This window comes from Stenella coeruleoalba, assembly GCF_951394435.1.
Source record: "Stenella coeruleoalba genome assembly, chromosome: 7".
Taxonomy (NCBI): domain Eukaryota; kingdom Metazoa; phylum Chordata; class Mammalia; order Artiodactyla; family Delphinidae; genus Stenella; species Stenella coeruleoalba.
In genome coordinates, this window is record NC_137153.1 from 37,982,577 (window position 1) to 38,002,614 (window position 20,038).

At 47.0% G+C, this 20,038-nt stretch overlaps 1 protein-coding gene across 3 annotated transcripts in view; it reads right to left on the reverse strand.

The window, feature by feature from the left end:
* The window catches only part of DAPK1 (death associated protein kinase 1), a 210,174-nt gene that overhangs the window by 146,384 nt on the left and 43,752 nt on the right, over positions 1–20,038 (reverse strand). The window lies entirely within an intron of this gene.

Sequence of the window (20,038 nt, forward strand, 5' to 3'; positions counted from 1 at the left end):
CATATTGGCAGAGTGACATCATAAAAGAAGGCAAAGTGCTTGATACTACAGAGCTGCCACAGCAGCTCTGGACTACTACACAAGATAGAAATAAAGTCCTATTTTCTTTAAGCCATTATTATTTTGGGTTTTCTGTCAAACCCAAGCAGCCAAAACTAATCCTAACAAATATTCAGTAATGAAAATATCTTCAAAACTCCAAATGATCAAGGGTCAGCTTGGGTTAGAGTCATAGAGATCAGGGGCATGAAGTGAATCCTGTAGGACCATTTCATAAGCTTGCTGAGTTCCTGGACACTTGGGGAGATGGAAGCTGTGCAGAAGTGACTAGAGAAGGTCCTGAGGCCACAGGACGCTTGCATAAGGTGCTGGCTAGAGCTGGGAGCACTTCCAGAAGTCTGAGCCTTCCTGGTCAGGGATGGGCAGCAATGATGCAGCCATGCCGGAGAAGCCCCCAGCTGCGCTGTTCACCTCTGCAAACACACCGCACCTCCTTCGGAGCCACTTAGCCCCACTGCCCCGGCACCAGCCCCCCGTCCTCCTCACATCACCTCCTGATGTCGTATTAATAAACGGCTGTGTGCAAGGACAGAACTCGAGTGTCACCAGCTCTTCAGGGAGCAGTGTTTCCATCTTGCAGAGACAGAGCCTTAGTTTTGGTGCCATCTGGGAGAAATGTGCAGCACACGATAAGCAGTCCAGGGAGGAAGACCAGCTCAGATCATGCGGCGGGAAGTGAGGCCCATTCCTCCCGGCAACCAGGGTGGTTTGCCAGCTGTGCAGATCCGGCAAGAAGGAAAGAAGATGGGAACTTGGGTGCACATTTCAGCACGTGATACCAGTCAACGTTAAGTCACAGGTAGTGTGAGGAACAAGTGTGTTCCAGATCCCAGGAGGCTAGATTCTCGCGTGTGATCTTGTATAGATCACAGCCGCTCTCAGGGCCACTGTTTGCTCATTTTATAAAAGTAAGGCTGGGGTCTTAAGAATCAGCATCTCAAAGGTGGAAGGGAAGCTATGTGTTCCAGAATCTCCGGGCGATTCCAACGATCAGCCAGGTTTGGCAATCTCTGACTTAGAAACTTGCCACTCAGAGTGTTCCGCGGACCTGCAGCATCACACTCATTAGAAATGCAAGCTCTCGGTCCCCACCCACACCTACTGAATCGGAATCTGCATTTTAATAAGATCCCAGGTGATCCACGTACACACCAAAGTTTGGGAAATGCTGGCTCAGGTCCATGATGTCATGATTTCATGGAGAACATAACACATTTAGCCATTGTCCTGAGATCCAATCTCAATACTTGCTTTTCATTTTGTTTCATTTTTAAAAATAAGAACCACTTATTGTAAGGATTATAAGTGATAATGCTTATACATGTTATGGTATAGTATAAAAGGTCAAAAAAATTCTAGTTTTGTTTTTGCTACCACTATTATTAGCTGTGATATTCACTGGTCTTGATTTACCAGAACTCAAGAGAACCACTGGGGGAAGAGGAATTTCAAATTCTGAAGCAACTCTTTTTACTTGAGACACTTTATTCCCAACCCCTGGCAAGTCAACATTCTCCCCAATGAACCAAAAAACATTCAAAATCTCAGTCTTGGCCGATACTCCAAAGGCAAAAGAAAACAAAATGTCCTGGGACTCGGGGTCATCAACCAAAGTGCTGGCTTTAACCAACAGCAAAGCCAACTCCTTAGGCACTCTCAGGAGGAAAGAGACTTCCTACCCCGACATCACCATTCAAGGAGGTACAGTGTCATCATATTCATGTGACAGAAGAATCAAGGGACTGCCACCATCTGCCTGAAAAGCTGATGCCCCCCCAATTCTCACACTGGCACATACTCGTTGCCTGCCTATAACTGAACAGTGCGTAAGTGCTTTTTAAACAGATTTAACCAAAGTTGAACTGCTGGCAAGCAGATGGGCAGCCACATGACTGATACAAGCTTCAATGTGTGTCACTGGGGCTTTTGCGAGGAAAAGGCAGATTGAGTGGAGGAACCAAACTCTCTCTTTTTCCTTTTCGGTCTCCCCCTTCTGCTTGACATCTGGTCTTTGTCGGGGGACTTGGGGCCCAATGCCTGATCTCTTCCGAATAAGCCTGGTCCCCACTTTGCCACATTCCTCTCAATTGTAAGCACCAGGAGAAACCACTCTACGGGTTACAATTTCAAACGCAAACAGTGGTCACAATGCAAACATTTGCTCTGGGGTTCCCAGCAACGCTGACTTTTGTAAAGAGTGAAGCAGGGTGAGCAGAAGCCTGGGGTCTCCCATCTTGTCCCCAGGTAATAGCTTTTGTTCCCAGGGCACAATTAAGTCACTGTTCACTTTTTGGTGTGTGGACCAAATACACAATGCCTTCCATTCTCAGGGACTAAGGAAAACAGGAGTTGGCATGAGGTGTCCACATTTTCCTTAATGAAATGAACAGCCCAACCCGAAATTCAAGTGCTAAACTTTCAACAGCAAACAAAAGGCTCGTGTTCCAGTCCGGTTCACTGAAACCAAGTGACTTTTATATCAGCCTCGAACCTTGGGAGTGTTTACTTACTTATTCTTCTCTTATCAGCACGTTTAGGGGTCAGTTCCACATGTAAGCAAGGAAAACAAATTGAGCAAATGACACTTAGGATGAAAAAAAAATCGCTGAGACGCATAACCAACACCCTATGTGTTCCTGAGTAATTTCTCTCCCTCTTCTGTCCCCCAAATCTAGGGAATCAGGTATTTCAGACATTTGAACAGAAAATTCAGTCTTTGGAATAAAATCTCCTAGGGTGGCTGCCGTAAATGATGATTCCCTTCCTTCAAGAAATTCCTGAGAAGAGGATATGCTCAGCGAGGTTTTCACTCCGTGCACGCAAGGTCTTTGGTTGTAGGTGTCCCACGAATTCTAGCTCTGCACACAAAACCTGTATTATTTACGCTGTGTGCAACTGGCTGTTCATTTGCGTAACAAAATAAGAAGAAGAATGGAAAAGAGCATGGCCCAACTGGAGGGTAATATCCTTGGAGTTAAAGCAAAGCACTTGACAATATATAAAAAGATACATACGGCAGATTTCCATCAAAGCCATTTTGAGATGTAATAAAATTAGTCCTAAACCCAAGTTTTCTCCCCTTTTCTGATCAACTCAATAGTAGTATCTCAGAGTGTTAATAATTAGACAAGGTTGGAATCAGAAGGGAAGTTTCTAGTAGACAGAGAGGCTTAAACGGTCAGAATGAAGTGCGTATCCTGTAGATACAAGAGGGAAACGAGGTCAGGAGTCCATACAGGCCCAGGTGATATTTGATCTGCCGTGTTTGTGCCTTCTGTCTCCTGGACTGCAACTCACAGAAATTCTGCTCTTATCACAAAAGAACAACAAAAATTATATTAGCAAGTGACTCAGTTATGCAAAGACCAACACTGCACACACAGTACAAACTTCAAAATGAGGGGTGTAAGAATCAGATGCGGGAAAAACAAACTGCTTTTGTTTCATAAGCTCTTCTAACAACTCAAGACCCAGAAACACAAATATTATATCGCCAGCTATAAAATCATGACATTCAGAGTTTCTGAAGTTGTGTTTTATGGTGATTTTTTGAATCAAAAGAGAATAAGTAAAACTTTATTTACATTATTGGTCAAAAGTGTGTTCTGTAATCTGAAAGAGAACAAAGCAAGGGGACAAATAGCTCTCAGCCCTGCATTTACAGCTGTTTGCCACCATTTCTACAAATGACACAAGATCAATGGGTTGGAAGACCTCTCACAGGGAAAGCCTGAGTTTAACCAGAAGCTCGGCCTGGTCCAGTCCTCACTGCCCCCTCTGACCCCACTCCCCAGCAGTTAAGAGTTAGGCAGTCACAGCCTTTGTGCCTTAACTGACATCTGTTTCAGGAGATCTATTTTCACCTCAAGTGCTTGCCAAAGTGGGACACTAAAGTATTTCTATTTATCGGTTGCAAATGGCATCTCTGTGTGTGTACTTGGGTGCCCACAAGGTAGGGGGTGGTTTACAAAGGGCTGCTCAAAACCTAAGTCAAGGATCATCTGGGGTCTTTAAAAAATAAAGAGTCCAGGGCCTCCCTGAGGTTCTTATTCATTGGACAGGAGAGGCGTTGCAATGCCCATGTTAACAAGCCCCCCGGGCTCTCTGATGCTGTGAAGTCTGAAACCCCCAAACCTGGAGTAATCGTTCTCAACCAGAGTTACAGGGAGCTGTAGAGAATGCAGGTGCCTAGACCAGACCTGGACCAGTTAAATCTAATCTTGGAGGCTGGGCCTGGGTAGCAGTGGTTTTCTAAAGCTCCAGGAGATCCCCCAGAACCACGGAGACTAACGCAGACTGGTGCCGCTTATGCAAAATGAAGATGGCCTAAGGCGTTCCCTACATCAAGAGAAACCCCCAACCCCCATATTTTTTCAATCACTCCTGCTAGGTTGACACTTCCTTTCTGGAGCTGACTCTATGTTCCTCTAAACTCCTTTCCCAGTATTAAGTCTGCTCATTACCTCAGCCCAGGATTACACCAAGTCCCTTCCTGTGGCAAGATCCTCCTTCCAACACAGGGCGTGGGTGATTAACAACTGCAATTTAAAAATGGATCTGCTCTGCAACAGTTCCAAACTATAAACTACAGCTCAGACAGTCCTCTTCCCCCTTTCCAAGGATTTTTGGAAAATGTTTTTTTAATGACTTCTGTGCATCCCCCAAGGTAAGTTTAGATAGCCTCCCCTTCTGTACCCTGGTGGGCAGCCACCTTGTGGAGTTTAGACCCCTGGATGGGGGCAATACGGTTAAGCTGCGGGGTGATGCCATGCATACTGCATCTCATTTTCAAACTCTCTTTAGCCAAGATTTGTTGAAGCTGAGGGACTTAAAGCAGGCTCAGGAAGGTAGTGACGCGGATGAAAAAACATCTCCCCCATGGACTGCATTAATTAGAAACTAAATTGCTTCAACAAACTCTTTTAAAAGGCAAGTACCCTCAAAAGAAGCGAAGCCTCATTCACCGGGGAACGTTACTTTAATCCACTGATCAAACTGGAGGGTTGTTGGGGATGACTGTTGTTTGAGCCACAGAGTGTGAAAAGAAATGAATCCATTGTCAATATTTTAAAACGAATTCTCAGCATTGCCTAGACTTGGAAGAGCTGGCAGTGCTGGCCCAGTCCGCACATACAACCATCACATGGTGAATAACGGCAGCCCCCTTGGGATGGCCCTGTGCTCTCCAGCTGGACACAGGCCTCACTGCTCCCTATTGCCTGGTACCCGGTCAGCTTCACACATTTGCTGCTAGGAGCAGAGGCCCTGCTGACATCTGAGTTGGCAAACTCTTCTTTACTCAACGACTCACCCTAAAGTGACAGAACTGGGGATAGGATCTGCATTCACATTTTTGGTCTCCTACTCCTTAGCTACGAGGTCTTAGATGGCCACAACCTCCTCCTGGGATGGAGTCTTAGTTTCTTTAACATTACTATTCCAATTGACTAGTGACAGCTTCCTGGGGTGGCTATGAGTATTGAAAGGAGCTGAAGGTGAATATGAAAGTGTTTGGAAACTAAAGTAGTAGGCGCATGTAAATGACAGCTGTCCAATCAGCACAAGACTGCTGCTGGGAACAGTTGAATCATGCTTGGGTGGGAACGCTATGGAGGGCAGTTGGGGGCAGGGGCGGGGGGGGGGGAGAAGAGACTGGGCTCATGAATTAATGTGACGGCAGGCAACCTGGGGAATCCAGGTGCTAGCCCCCTGGGGGCAGAGACCATAGCCCTCACCTGGAAGAGCGCAAATCTGACCAGGGCTTCCACCTCGGCAAGGCGACCAGTGGAAACCAAGCCAGCTGCTGAGTTCAAACGAAGAGACTAGTTTGGGAGGTTGCAGAACGTAGTCTTACAACTGAGCCTCCTAGTTGCCCCATTACTTCGGGTCTGACCCAGCATCTCCAATTGAGACCGGGGTCTCCTGATGCACACCTGGTCTTTCTCTAACAGGAAGAAATACAGGCAGAAGAAAGACAAAGAGGAGCTGAGAAGACAGTCACTTATTCCTACCCCATCCCCCCACAGACCTTATCTTTCCCTTTATTATCAGTTTAGTAGGTTATTTGCATTTTGGCAGGATTTCCCTTTCCCAGGGCCTATCAACTGAGTCTGGAGGAGACGGCAGATGGCCTGCTACACAGCTAATCTGAGTACATATTCAAGACAATAAACAGCTACAGATTGACTTGGCACCAGCCACGGTGGGGGGCGGGGGGGACGCCAAGCATTTCTCAAGTCCCCTCGACTTTGCCTTTACTTGCTGTGTCAATAGAAAGAGTATATTTTAATCTCCTAATAATTTGTTTTGGAAGGAACTCTATATTTCGTAAGTACCAACTATATCTTCAGATGAACCACTAGCACAAATTCTAGGGCACCTCTCTTTGCATTGGTAAACCTGATCAATCCGCGTTCTTGCTGTCTTGATTTCCAACTAGTCATCAAAATGTACAAATATCTTTTCAAACATACACACCGTACACTTCCAAACATACACACTGTACACTTCGAAACATACATGCTTTTTCCATATTGACCACAGGATGTGTCCCAGGTAGGAGTCAAATGCCCTGCTGAAATCCACTGTGTGCCAGGACCACACTTCTCTGTTCCCGCAGCCCAGTCATCTTTTCAAATAAGAAAATAAGGTTAGCCTGATACAACCAGCTCCCCAGTGTTCACTGCTTTCCTTTCATCCTTCTAAGAAGTCGATTAATGTGTCCACCCCATCCTTGTTCTTCTTCAGGACACCAGTCTACACAATTTTTTTGTTTTGTTTCTGTATTTAGTATCTGTCAGAATCTAGGCTAGTTCTGTAGTCAACAGTACTGATATAGTTCATTCTCCCCACCTTATTTCTGGTAGATCCTTTAAAAATCTCAGCTTATTTAGAACACTCCTTTCCCAATAAATATTTATCTCCTTCTACCGTTGCTCTTCAATTGGAGCACCCTCAAAATGATCAAGCTCACTTTATTTGCCGTATTCTGTGTTCTACGGCCATCAGCACTGCTATTAAGACTCATCCCTATTAAGTGTCCATCAACGAATTCATGAATAAAGATGTGGTGTACAATGTACAATGAAATACTACTCAGCCATAAAAAAGAAGGAAATTTTGCCATTTGCAACAACGTGGATGGACTTTGAGGTTTATGCTAAGCGAAATAAGTCAGACAGAGAAAGACAAGTACTGTATGATATCACTTATATGTGGAATCTAAAAAATATATCAATAACAAACTAGTGGATATAACCAAAAAAGAAACAGATACAGATATAAAGAACAAACTAGAGGTTACCAGTGGGGAGAGGGAAGTGGGGAGGGGCAACAGAGGGGTAGAGGATTAAGAGGTACAGACTATTAGGTATAAAATAAGCTACAAGGATATATCGTACAACACAAGAAATACAGCCAACATTCTATAATAGCTATAAATGGAGTAAAACCTTTAAAATTTGTGAGTCACTATACTGTACACCTGTAACTTATATAATATTGTACATCAACTGTACTTCAATAAAAAAAGACTCATCCCTGTTTTTTTTGAACCACTGAGGACCTCTGTAACTACTGACTGTTGTTCTTGGGCACCTGGGTTATCTTATGGCCTTGCTACTCAAAGTGTGGACTGCGGGGGCTTGTTAGAAATGCAGACTCTTATACCGTATGCTAACACACATATATGGAATCTAAAAAAAAGGGTTCTGAAGAACCTAGGGGCAGGACAGGAATAAAGACACAGAGAATGGACTTGAGGACATGGGGAGGGGGAAGGGTAAGCTGGGACGAAGTGAGAGAGTGGCATGGACATATATACACGAGCAAATGTAAAATAGACAGCTAGTGGGAAGCATCCACATAGCACAGGGAGACCAGCTCGGAGCTTTGTGACCACCTAGAGGGGTGGGATAGGGAGGGTGGGAGGGAGACGCAAGAGAGAGGAGATATGGGGATATATGTATATGTATAGCTGATTCACTTTGTTATAAAGCAGAAACTAACACGCCATTGTAAAGCAATTACACTCCAATAAAGATGTTAAAAAAAAAAAATGCAGACTCTTGGCCCCTCTCCAGACCTACTGAATCAGAGCCTGCGTTTTAACAAGATCCCAGGCGATCACGTGCACATGGTTAAAGTGTGAGAGGCACTGCTGTATGATATCCAGTTATAGTCAGGACTTGGCAGCCATGTTCCCACTACCAGTGCAGTGCCCACCCTCACAAAGGAGTTATTCTCCACACTTTGTCTCCCAATGGACTGCCACATCCACTGTGTGTCAGGATCTGAGTAGAGGCCCAGGAGTCAGTGAAGGAGAGGACAGCCTCTTCCCCTAGGAGGTCAGCATCTATCTAATGGGTGATACCAACCTGTAAACAAAGAACCACAGGACAACAGAGAAAGTATCAATAAAAGACGTGTATCGAGGGCTCCAGGGGAACTCAGAGAGGTACCTGGATCTTGCAGATAGGACAGAAAGTTCCGAGAAAGGAAGTGAGGGGCGGGCATTCTAGACTGAAGGGACAACACGCCCAAGGAGGAGCCAAAAATCACATCATGTTGGAGAATGACCAGAAGGTCCGTCTGGCTGGGTCAGTGCAGGGACTGGGCAACGGTCAACCACTGGGCACAAAAACCACCCCAAGCTTAGTAGTTCAAATAACAATAACTGGCTTGCTCACAGTTCTGATGGTTGCAGTATGGGCTGGGCTCCACTGGGCAGGTTGTCCACTCCTCATGGTGCTATCCGGGCTCATTCACCTGTTTGCAATCCAGTGGGATTGGCGGGGGCTGATGGCCTCGTTTATGTGTCCGGTGGCGCCTGCTGGCCGTCAGCTGGGCCCCTCCCTCCACGTGCCTCTCATCCTCCAGGACGTTACCCAGAGAGCCCTTATGTGAGGATGACATGTACCAAGAGAGCGAGGCCCGGCCTTGGAAGTCACAACATCCCTTCTGCAGGATTCTGTTGGCCAGGACAAGTCACAGGGCCAGTCCTGATTCAAAGGGAAGGGAAGAACAGCAATGCCGAACTGCCAGGGGGTGGGTCACCGAGAGGTTCCTTAGCGACCATGAATATTACGGTGCAACCCAGAACAGAAAGAGAGATTATTAGGGCACGAGTTTATACCTTCTCTGCAGGGCCCTTAAATTCAAAAGCACTCAAGGAGCCTAAAATCCTATTTACCTTTGTAGCCCCAACTGCAACGCCCGTAGTTCTCTCCACACAGTGGGTGTTTAATAAATTCATGTGGACTAATTAAATTGTCACAAATACACATAATTATAAACTCAGGAATTGGAATTTATCAGCAGAGAATTCCCAAAGGCCCAGTGAATAAAGAATAAAAAGTCTCTTTTGCTTACAAAAAACGTTGAGACGACAGAATAAGAACATGACCGTTTCACAAAGAACGTGAATGTGCCCCGAAATTCACCAGTAGCAAATCTCCAGGGAGACCGTTGCTCTCCCTCCATTTACCAACCTTCGCTCCAAATCCCATCATGTGTCACGAGGGAAGTAAAAAAGTTTAAGAGGTCAGCACCTGCTTTAGGTTCCACTGAAAAAGCAGAGCAGTCATCACGTCTGGGCGGAATCCTCTTTAAATCACCCTTTAAACTTAATACACGGCAAATTGTCTTTCCTCGGCAGTAACAGCAGACCGCTGTTTCAACCCGTCCTCCTAATCTGGACAGCTGACAAGCTATCATTCTATGGGTTAGACCTGGCAAGATTTATTTCCTTCTGGACATTGTGCTTGAGATTAAGCTAAATGGTATGGTAAGGTTATATGGGAATCTCAGCTTTCTTCAGGTATAAATAATGTAGGGACTTGGATTAGCAAATGACCCAGTTCCTGACCCCTTTTCTGTAAAAATGTAACTCTTTATTAAAATAACTACTGTGGCAGTGCTATTCATCACATATTTCAGGGACCTTTCCAGTCAGGATACGGTAGGAGGGCGCCCCCGATGCTCTTCAAGTTAGGCTTGGCCATGTGACTTCCTTTGGCCACCAAAGTACTTGCCTTGGATGAAAGCTTCAAGAGCCAGTTCTCAATATGCCACATCCTCTTCCCTCACCAATGTGACTATCATTTTTCAGATGGTAGAGCTTTGGTCCCGTGGTCAGGACGTGTGAGACAGAGCCCCCAGCTCGCTCATACTGGGCATTGGCATTGTTCGTTACAGCGGCATGACTTTGCCTGTCCTAACTTACTATAACTACGCTGAACACGTAAGTATCCTTAATTGCTGGGAGGAAGAAAGTGATAGCCCGTTTAAGCAAGATGACTCCTGGTTTTAGAGCAGTTTACGTGCTCCTCACTTCCCTCTGCCTAATGGCTCCTACTTCTCTCTCCTCGCCTGCCTGGAATTTAGGAAACTGCTTTACTTCCTTTCTTTGCAGGAAATGCACAGAAGTGACTGGGTTAAGGGAGAGAGCTTGCGGCCTATCAAGTTCCTCTCTGGCACGGGATCTTGGCTTTGACCCCTTTGACAGCATCCCCAAGTCTAGATCATAGGGTCAGAGGATATTCGTGTTGCCCATCGGGGCCATTTCATTCACAATCCTGACCCTGAGTAGCAAAGAGTGAGCCACTTGCCTAGAGTAAGTAGCAAACCCAGGTCTGAAACCCGGCTGTTTTCCTGGGCTCATTGCTGACTCATAGACTGTCCCCCCGACACTAGTACATACACTGTATGGAAGCCAGTTCCTGCCTGTCTTCTCTTTCCCCTGGAATCTGACTTGCCTTTTCTGCCTCTATACAGCTGGTCTGAGGGTTCCGAGGCTTGAGATTCCCCTGCTTCCCCAAGAGGTTTCTTTTCTCTGGTCCCACAGCTATATCGCCTCAAAGGCCAGCCCCTGGATGCCCAAAGCCTACCACTTCTGTTCACAGCGACTCAGCAAGGAAACCCTGCCCAAACTCCCCAGCACTCCCGCTGAGCCCTCCAGAGTAGGGCCTGGAACCCTGACTGCCCTGTTCCTACTTCACTCCTTCGAGGAGCCAGGACTTATGACAATCTCCACACTCCCTGTGCCCCCTTCCTTCACAGGCCCCCTGTGAAGTGCGGAGGAAGAGTAAATTACCTGTCTGCTCAAACCACGAGGGTATCTGGGCAATCGCAGTCTCTGCAAACCAGCCTCAAAAACTCTCCCCCATCCTTTCTAACAAAGACCTAATCACTATGAATGAGTGTCTTTATTAAGCTGCAGTCTGATGAACCATCGTCTGAAAGAGACTTCTTTAAGGGGACAACCCTTTTTTCCCCTTTCACATTTTAAAACCCATTTAAATAGAAGAATTTTAAAACAGACCCATGCAGAGGAGACCTCACAGGCAGCTACTTTATCCCACACTTCTCTGTGACCAGACGCACAAAGAAACCAGACAGGGATACAACACACCCTTTTCCTCTATTTTTGGAAGAATTTAGAGCCCGCACTCACAAAGGGAAGCTGGCCTGCTCTAGCAGCAAAAGAAGCAGACAAATGCCTCTAGTATCAAGGGCAGGCCATTTGAAAGGGGTCTGTGCCCCCAATTCTTGGTACCATAGCCTGAACCCCAAGAGGGTGGATGCTGAAGCCACCAGATGAGCTGCTGGCTGCCTGCCCTATGTCCACCCGCTTCTGTCTTCCCAGCAGAATCAAACTTTATTCACGGCAGCCACGTGCCTTGCCTCCCATGCTCCGGCGGTGGGGCCAGGGTACCGTGTGACACAGTCTGGCTGATAAGCGGACAGAGCCTCGGGTGGCACCTCTGGGACCCTTTACGCTTCCCATCCTCTTGCCTGAACCATGGGCATGGTGGATGGAGCTTTGGTGGCCACCATGGAACCTCACAGATGACAGTGACCCCTAAGGATGGCAGGGGAGAAACCCAGGGGTCTGTGTCTCCAATGGCACCGAGGGGCCACCATGTCACACTCGGCCACTTACCTCCCTACTCCTGTAGGAAAAAACAATTAACTCTTTAACAGGTCAAGACTACTGTCACCCAACATACCCAAACATTACCCCAATGCAGAGCCTCTCCAACCTACTATCTGAACAGGGTCATACCCTAAGCAGACCTGGGGAATTTCTTTTTTCTATGGAAAGTCAATGACCCAGAGAAATTAAAAGTCAACAGGAGGCTTCATTAGACTAAAAATCCACTTTTGGCAGACACATTTGGTACATCTTGGGGTGATGCTGGGGGGAGAATAAAGGTTCGGCACTTGCTGCTCTTAAAATATGAAATAAGCACAAACTGCTCCTCATCTAATACAATAATTGTCTAGATATTTTAATTACCTATTATATTTGGAGGGAAATGGGAGGGAAAGGAAGAAAAGATAAGATGGAAGGGCACCTAAATATCCATCAGTGGATGAATGGATAAAGAAAATGTGAGATACATTCAGTGGAATACCATTCGGTTCAAAAGGAACCTCTAGGCCACCACAGTGGACAGCACAGAACATATCCATAATTGCAGAAAGTTCTAGCGCACAGCATCGGTATAGACACTACTGTATACTATACTATACAGTAATGGGAAGAAGCCTTCCTGGGACACTGGGAACTTGGGGGGTACCAGTGATGACACACAACCTCTCTCTGCCTCAGTTTCCTCACGTGTAAAAGGTATTACACCTAACATATATATATATGTTATACATAAGTTATAGTATTAGCATGTAACTTATAGGTCTGTTAAGCGGAGTAAATGAGATCACACCTGTAAGGCACATGGTAAGAGCTCAATGAATGCTAGGTATTATTTTGGGGAAGGGTGCAACTAGAATACAAATACACACAAACACACATACGTGTGGGACTCCCTGCAGCGAGAGAGCATGAATGAGTCATCTGTACACCTTCCCCATCCACAGAAAGCGTAACAGATTCTGATTAAACAACTGAAATGGACAGCACCTCCAAGATGGCCCACCAGGTACCAGGCACGGTGACCAGGTGCAGGGAGGTCTGGTCTCCCTTCTCCCACCTGCCTAGCAGGAGTCCAACCAGAGGGAATGAGGGGACGGGGACCACAGGTGGGAGGCCACGTGGGTAGGCGCAGCCCAGAACAGGCTCTGACTGAGCCCCCACTTGGCCCCAGCAGGCTGTTCAACAAGGCAAGTGAGGGATCCACAGAGGAAAACTGTGCCCGTGTCAACAGGAACCCCTTTAATCACAGCCCTTCCTTCCAATGACTCTGCAGGATAGATAGCAGACACCCAGGGACCAGCTGGTACCAGGAATTGTTCATGTCCCTCAAGAGGGGCACTGACATGCAATGACCGTCTTGCACCTTGCCTATCTGCTACTGTGTACGTGTTTATGTGTGTGGACATATATATGTGTGCATTTATGTATGTGGAGCATATATTCAAGTGATTCCAAGCTCCTTTACTTATTTAAGACTTTTTCACGGTTATAATATATCCCTTGATTTTATAGGCTTGCTTGTTTTATTTTCTCCCACTAGTCTGTGGGTTTATTCTCAGATTTTGTAATGCTGCCCGTCGGTTTACTCATGACAAAAGGATACGACCCATATTGTTTAGTATCTTCCTAGGAGCCCTCAAGGACGGTATGGACAGGCCAAGACACCCAGTGTGCAGATAAGACATCAGCCTGGGAGATTCTGTGACCATGATGTGAAGCCAGACAGATCACCTGTATCCTGCACTTGGCTTCCAAGGGGCTGGCAAGATGATAGGACGTGTGACGAGCTAAGTACCAGTTACCACGTTGGGCTCTCACTCAGGATCCTGATCACTGAAGTTAAAATTAAAGACTGATCATGGTTGGGTAAGTGAAAGAAGGAAAATGCTCTAAGGATTAATAACTGGCTCTTCCAAGAGACACACTTGGCTAAAGGATTAGGTATTTTTAAAAACCCAACACATTTTTCTCTTAATAGATAACTTCTCAATAAGTAATGGTTTAAGTAATAAGAGGAGGATTCTGTAGGAGACAGAAAAAAAACTCTAATGACTAAAGTTGTTTGTCAATAAGAGCAATGAACATGGGGAATTCCTTGGCGGTCCAGTTGTTAGGCCTCTGTGTTTTCACTGTCAAGGGCCGGGGTTTGACCCCTGGTGGGGGAACTAAGATCCCACAAGCTGTGCAGCATGGCCAAAAAAAAAAAAAACAATGAATACTCGCTATTTTTTTATATTTATTTATTCATTTATTTATTTTTATTTGGTTGCACCGGGTCTTAGTTGTGGCATGTGAACTCTGAGTTGCGGCAGGCACGTGGGATCTAGTTCCCTGACCAGGGATGGAACCCAGGCTCCCTGCATTGGGAGGGCAGAGTCTTAACCACTGTGCAACCAGGGAAGTCCCTCGATGTTATTTTAAATTTGTAATTTCTTAATCTGCATGGCTTTAGAGCTCACAAAAGAGGCTTCTTTGAGTCACAGAAGGAAAACGAATATTCTTCTCGAATACAGCGCATCAGAGGCACGAGGAAGGGGCCAGATGTAGTGAACAGAGGGCAGGACAAAGACGAGAGGTGATTCTCCCGAGGTCCCGCCACGGAGGAAAAGGCAGATCCCAGGCTTCTGGACTCTTCTCAGGAGTCCCACGCGTGCCTCAGAGGGCTGCCTGGCGCGTGTGGGGCTGCCCGGTAACACGCTTTGAACAAAGGGCTCGAGACCAAAGAGGATTTGAAAACCACTGGCCTCACAAAGCCAGACACTGAGCTCCGAGAAGCCACCCGGCGAGAAGGGAGGTGCTGGCCCTCCGGGAGGCTTCCTGCAGAGCGGCCTCAGGGAGGATGGGGTTAGAGGCCAGGCCTCCACCTTCCTCTTTCCTTGACCCATAAAGGGCGTGAGCAGCTGCCGGCCAGACGGGAAAAGCTGAAGGTCGTCCATCCACCTCCACCACCAGGTCCGAGGAGCTCTGCCCGCCCGGCTTCCGCCTCTGGGCTGGCCCCTCGGGAAAAGCAGCTCAGACGGCCCAAGCCCCCAGCCTCTGGGCCCTACCTCGGTGACCGCACCCCATTTCAGCCTGGAAGTCGTCCTCCTGAGGGGCTGGGCGCCACACAGGCCTGGGCCAGAATCCTCACATCATGTTCCGAATACCTTGGCCTTGAGCAAACGACTTCACCTCTCAGAGACCAAGGATGCCCTCCGTGGAAGGGCGGTGGAGTTGCTTCACCGGGTTTCGGCGCGAGAACACGGTGGCCCTACCCGCCGCACCGCCGCCAAACCCTCCTCCCTACCAGACCACGGGGTCATGCTGTCCTGTCCACCGAGGTACCCCAGGGGCCAAACGCTGACCAGTGTGTGGCAGCTTTCCCATCAATATACGGTGGTAAATCAGTGAGCCAGAGAGCAAGCTGGGCGTCGTGAGTAGCTGAGAGGGTGTGGGGGCACACGTGGGCACTTAACCCGGCCCTGCCACCTTTGACAGGGAAGCTCTGGCAAGCCCTCCAGCTCCCTGCCTTAGCCTCCTCACCCGCAACATGAATATGCAAGGACTGCAAGGATTAAAACGAGATAATACGTGAAAAAGAACTTGGTGCGGTGCCCGACCCTCACAGCTGCTGGGCCACACAAGTTGCTGTTAATGAAACGTCCACCCCAAATTGCCTGCTCCTGTTTTTGGTCCAGCCGCACCAATGAGTCCCAGTGACCAAGACTAGAAAGAAGATAAATGGCTCTTCCTCTGCTCCTCGGCAGTAATTATGATGGTCACATTCGCACTTGCTCCTTCATTCACAATACTTAATTTTCTCCGTTGTCTTTTTAAGAATAAAACAGTATCTCCCGCAGTGGCAGCACGTGACTACCTCCATTCCTTCAAATAATAATTTTTCTGTGCACTGCTTCATCATATTGACACGGAACTCACCTACTTTTTAGTTAGCCAGTAATTTTACAATAGTGCACGCTGCATACTTGTGCTTAACAGTAAGTTTTAAGGTGTTTCTAGGGCTTAGTTTTTTAAACTTGGGGCTTAAATTTTTTGTTTTGTTTTTGTTGTTTGTTTACTAATATTTCCCAAGGAAAGTACCAGATGACCCCAGGGTATCAGTCCCAGCTTCTCCCTGTGTTCATGAGACAGGAGACAGGCTAAAGGGAAGGACAGATACATTGCTTTAGAAGGTTAAGACCAGGCTTAGCTCTGATCTAATTGCTTCCTGATTTAACATCTGCTTAAGCACATGCTATATTAGGGAAATGCTCGAATGGGACAGCTAGATCAGAAACTGGGTCTTCTCAGAGCAATGAGGTTCAGAAAGAAGGAACTTACTTAGCTGAGAAAAAGGGATGTTATGTAAACCCCCAAGTCCTTAAAAGTTATACTAGTGAGGCTGCCCTGAGCACACAGCTCTCCTGTATCTGCTTTGCTGCGGCTCTGGGAGGCCGGTCCACAGTTCCTCCTCTGTTCCAGCAAGTCACTTGGCTCCCTGACCCATCTAAAGAGCCATCATTACAACAGCACTCCAGGTTCTGGTAGAGAATTTGTCACAAGCTGGGCTTCTCTTTAAAGACCTCCTGGAGAACCAGCTGAAGCTGAGAGCAGAAACCCCCTGCTCCAGGTGTCCAGGGGAGGTGGTGCAGGAAGCCAGGGAGGGACCAGCTGCCTCTGTCCCTCCGAGTAGTCAGCAAGCCCAGAGCAGTTGATGGGCTTTGCTTACTTGGATCCAGGTTGCCATGGAGATCAGGAGTCTCCCTGGATGCCCCAACTACAGGACCACTGGAGGAAGCTAAGTGAGCACCCCTAAGTCAAGGCAGTGTGCGGGGTTGGAGGGGGATTGTGTGCAGAGTTGGTAGGTTGGGCCCCCCAATGTCCCGCTGAGTCAGAGGGAGTGTTCTGGCTTAGTCACTGTTATGTCTGGAGGGACAGGATTTTTTTCTTTAAACTGAATTTTCTAGATGAAATGAAGATGACTTTTTTTTTTTTGGTATTACATTTTACTTTTATTGCTTCCAGTATTCCACAATTATTTAATCATTACTTAAATTAATGATTGCTATTGAGCTTAAAAAAGACCTTGCGGGGGACTTCCCTGGTGGTTCAGTGGTTAAGAATCTGCCTTCCAATGCAGGGGAGGGGACACAGGTTTGATCCCTGGCTGGGGAACTAAGATCCCACATGCCTCAGGGCAACTAAGCTGGAGCACTGCAACTACTGAGCCCTCCCGCTCTGCCCAGCAATGAAGATCCCGCGTGCCGCAAAATAAATAAATAAATATTTTTAAAAAATGCCTTGAGGCATTGCACAAGACGGGAATAATAATCATTTTCAAAATGGCAGTCAGCAACAAGAACGCTTAAAAGCATCGGTGTGACCGCATTTGAGACTATCCTCCTTTGACTCCCTTGCACTCATTGAGGGCAAAACCTAGGGTAAAATTTTAATGCGTCTGTAGCTCCTTATGAACTAAACTACTTACATGAAAATAAAAATTCTATTTTTTATGCCTCAGGACAGGATTTCTGACCTGCAGGTCTGTGAGCAGGCTATGTGTTTGAGTATTTGCGGGCATTTTTCTGAGAAAGGGGTATATAGAGCTCTCAACTATTCTCAGAGGAGTTCCCCAAAATGTTTAGAGTCTACTTAATCGATAGCAAATCTACCCAATCCAGTTCCTTTTATTCCCTTGAACATGTCAGAACTTGGCGGAAGATACATACGGGGATGTTTTCCTGCCTCCCCTTTCTGCCCACAAGTTACACACCTCATCCTCTCTCTTCTTCCTTTTCTTCCTCCTCTCCTTGTCACCCTCATCTGGAGAATATTTATAAATAAATAAATACTGAGCACCATGTGCTGGACATAGTGTTCAGTGTTGGAGATACAAGGACAAATCAGACAGGGCCCACGTTCTCAGGGAGCTCAGAGTCAGATGGAAAAGAAGGACACACAAATAGATGATCTCATCTATGCAATGATTATTGAGATGCATACGAACAGAAAGCTGGGGGAGGTTCAGAGATTGCTCTGTAGCTGTCAATTTCCAATCCCCAACCCCACCCTAGGTCACAGACGAAAATCAAGGAAGAACATATTCAAAGAACCTGATGAATGAGGTTTTGTTTGGTTTCTTGCCTAGTTGGCTGGCTGGAAACTTAAGTACTGATGAAATAAAATTCATATTTTACGGCAAGATGAGAAAAATTTAAACATAAAATTTTTCTCTGCCTCTTTGGGCCTCCTCCCTCCCTGTTAGTGTGTGTTGTGCACCTGCATTATCCAGACCTCCTTAGGAGATAACATTCCTTCTTAATCTCATCAAGGGTCACAACTACCCAGGAGATAACCTTCGTTCTTAATCCTGTAAGAGGCCAAGATGACCCATGACCCACTACTCGCTTTGTACATGTAGGCCTGGATTGTGTAGACTGTCAACAATACTGTCATTTGATGGATAACCCTTTATCTCAAATACTTATTATAACTGTGCTTTGACCTCTAACGGTTGGTCGCAGTCCTCAGAGATTTCTGAAAGACTGTCTCCCGGGTTATCATCCTCAGGGTGGTTTGAATAAAATTTTCCATTTCTTTCTTAGATCAACTATTGATTAGTTTTTTTCGTTGGCAGTATCAATAAAAATGTCAAGGATGAGCTCAAGAGCAGTCTTAGATTCAGAGACAGAAAGTAGAATGGCTAGGAGGAAGGTTGGGAATGGGGAGTTGGTGTTTCATGAGTACAGAGTTTTCACTGGGAAGATGAAAAAGTTCTGAAGACGAATGAATGGTGGTGAGGGTTGCCCAACAATGTGAATGAACTTGATGGCAATGAACCGATCACTTAAAAATGGTTAAAATGGTAAATTTTATGGAATGTACATTTTCCCACAATTTAAAAAGAAAAAAAAAAAGTAGTGTTGATTTTTCTGTATGTGATTGGCAAAAAGAGATGCTACTGGCACCCATTTCTGCGGGGGTGCTAAAGAAGATGAGTCTGCTGGGCCCAGAGTCTCACAAGCCCTGATGCGTGCCAGGTTCTTTCTTAGGCAGCGTCCCTGTCCACGCTCAGGCCGACACTCCCCTCCTTTCTCTCCTCTGGGACGTTCTCGGGGTTGGAAAGGAAGCCCTGAGCATCCCTGACCAGAGCTGCGGTGTCTGGCAGCCTCATCTGACCGAGTCCCCACACTCGGAATGGCCACCAGCTGCAAGCTCTCCTGCCTGCTCCTGGGCTCCCTGCCGGGGCCCAGAGAGTGGACCCCGGACAGCATCACGTTTCCGTCACTAGCAGCCTGAAAAGTGAGCTGCTTGTGGGGAGAGTTACATGGGCCTCCTGGTCATCTCAGAACTTGATCTTGGTTATCACAAAGCCCCCAGGCTTACTGGCAGCTGAGATTATCTGGAGTGCAGTTCATCTAGATTGCCCGTGGATTGCCATCCCACAGAGGGATCTGAAACTCCCGCATCAGCTTCAGGCTCGCATGTCTATCGCTGCAGGGAGATGACTGTACAGGCAGACGCTTATCTTTAAGATCCGCCGTCAGGGTTCTACACCCTCTGGTTTCGTTAAGGCTTCTCTGTGCTGATGTATCAGGCACCTGAGCTGCCTTGGAAGCGTGCGGGGTGCTGATCGCTTGCTTCCCCATGGCAGGATGCAAGGGACATCCTGCTGGGCTGGCCCCCAAGGATGCCCAGGGAACTCTGTCCCCGTTTCCCTGCAGCTCTGGAGGACTTCACCTTCTTCTCTGTCCTTCATCAGCTGCCAGCAGAGGCCTGGGGACTATCTCCCCACCTCCCTTTGCTCTGCTGTCCCAGTAACACCCTCAGCCACTGTGTCTTTAGGGACTTCATTACTAACTTTAGAGGGAGACCAATAGATCCTGGCCTAGGATCTAAATGAAGGGACATGAAGATGTCACTCACTTTTAAGAAGGAGGATCTGTGGTTTGTAATTGCTGCCTCCCAACTGGACTGTATCCCAGCAACACTTTCAGGCTGCTGCCCACAGCAGATGGGGGTGGGGGTGGGGGAATCCACCAGCTGGGGTCCTCTGGCCTGGAG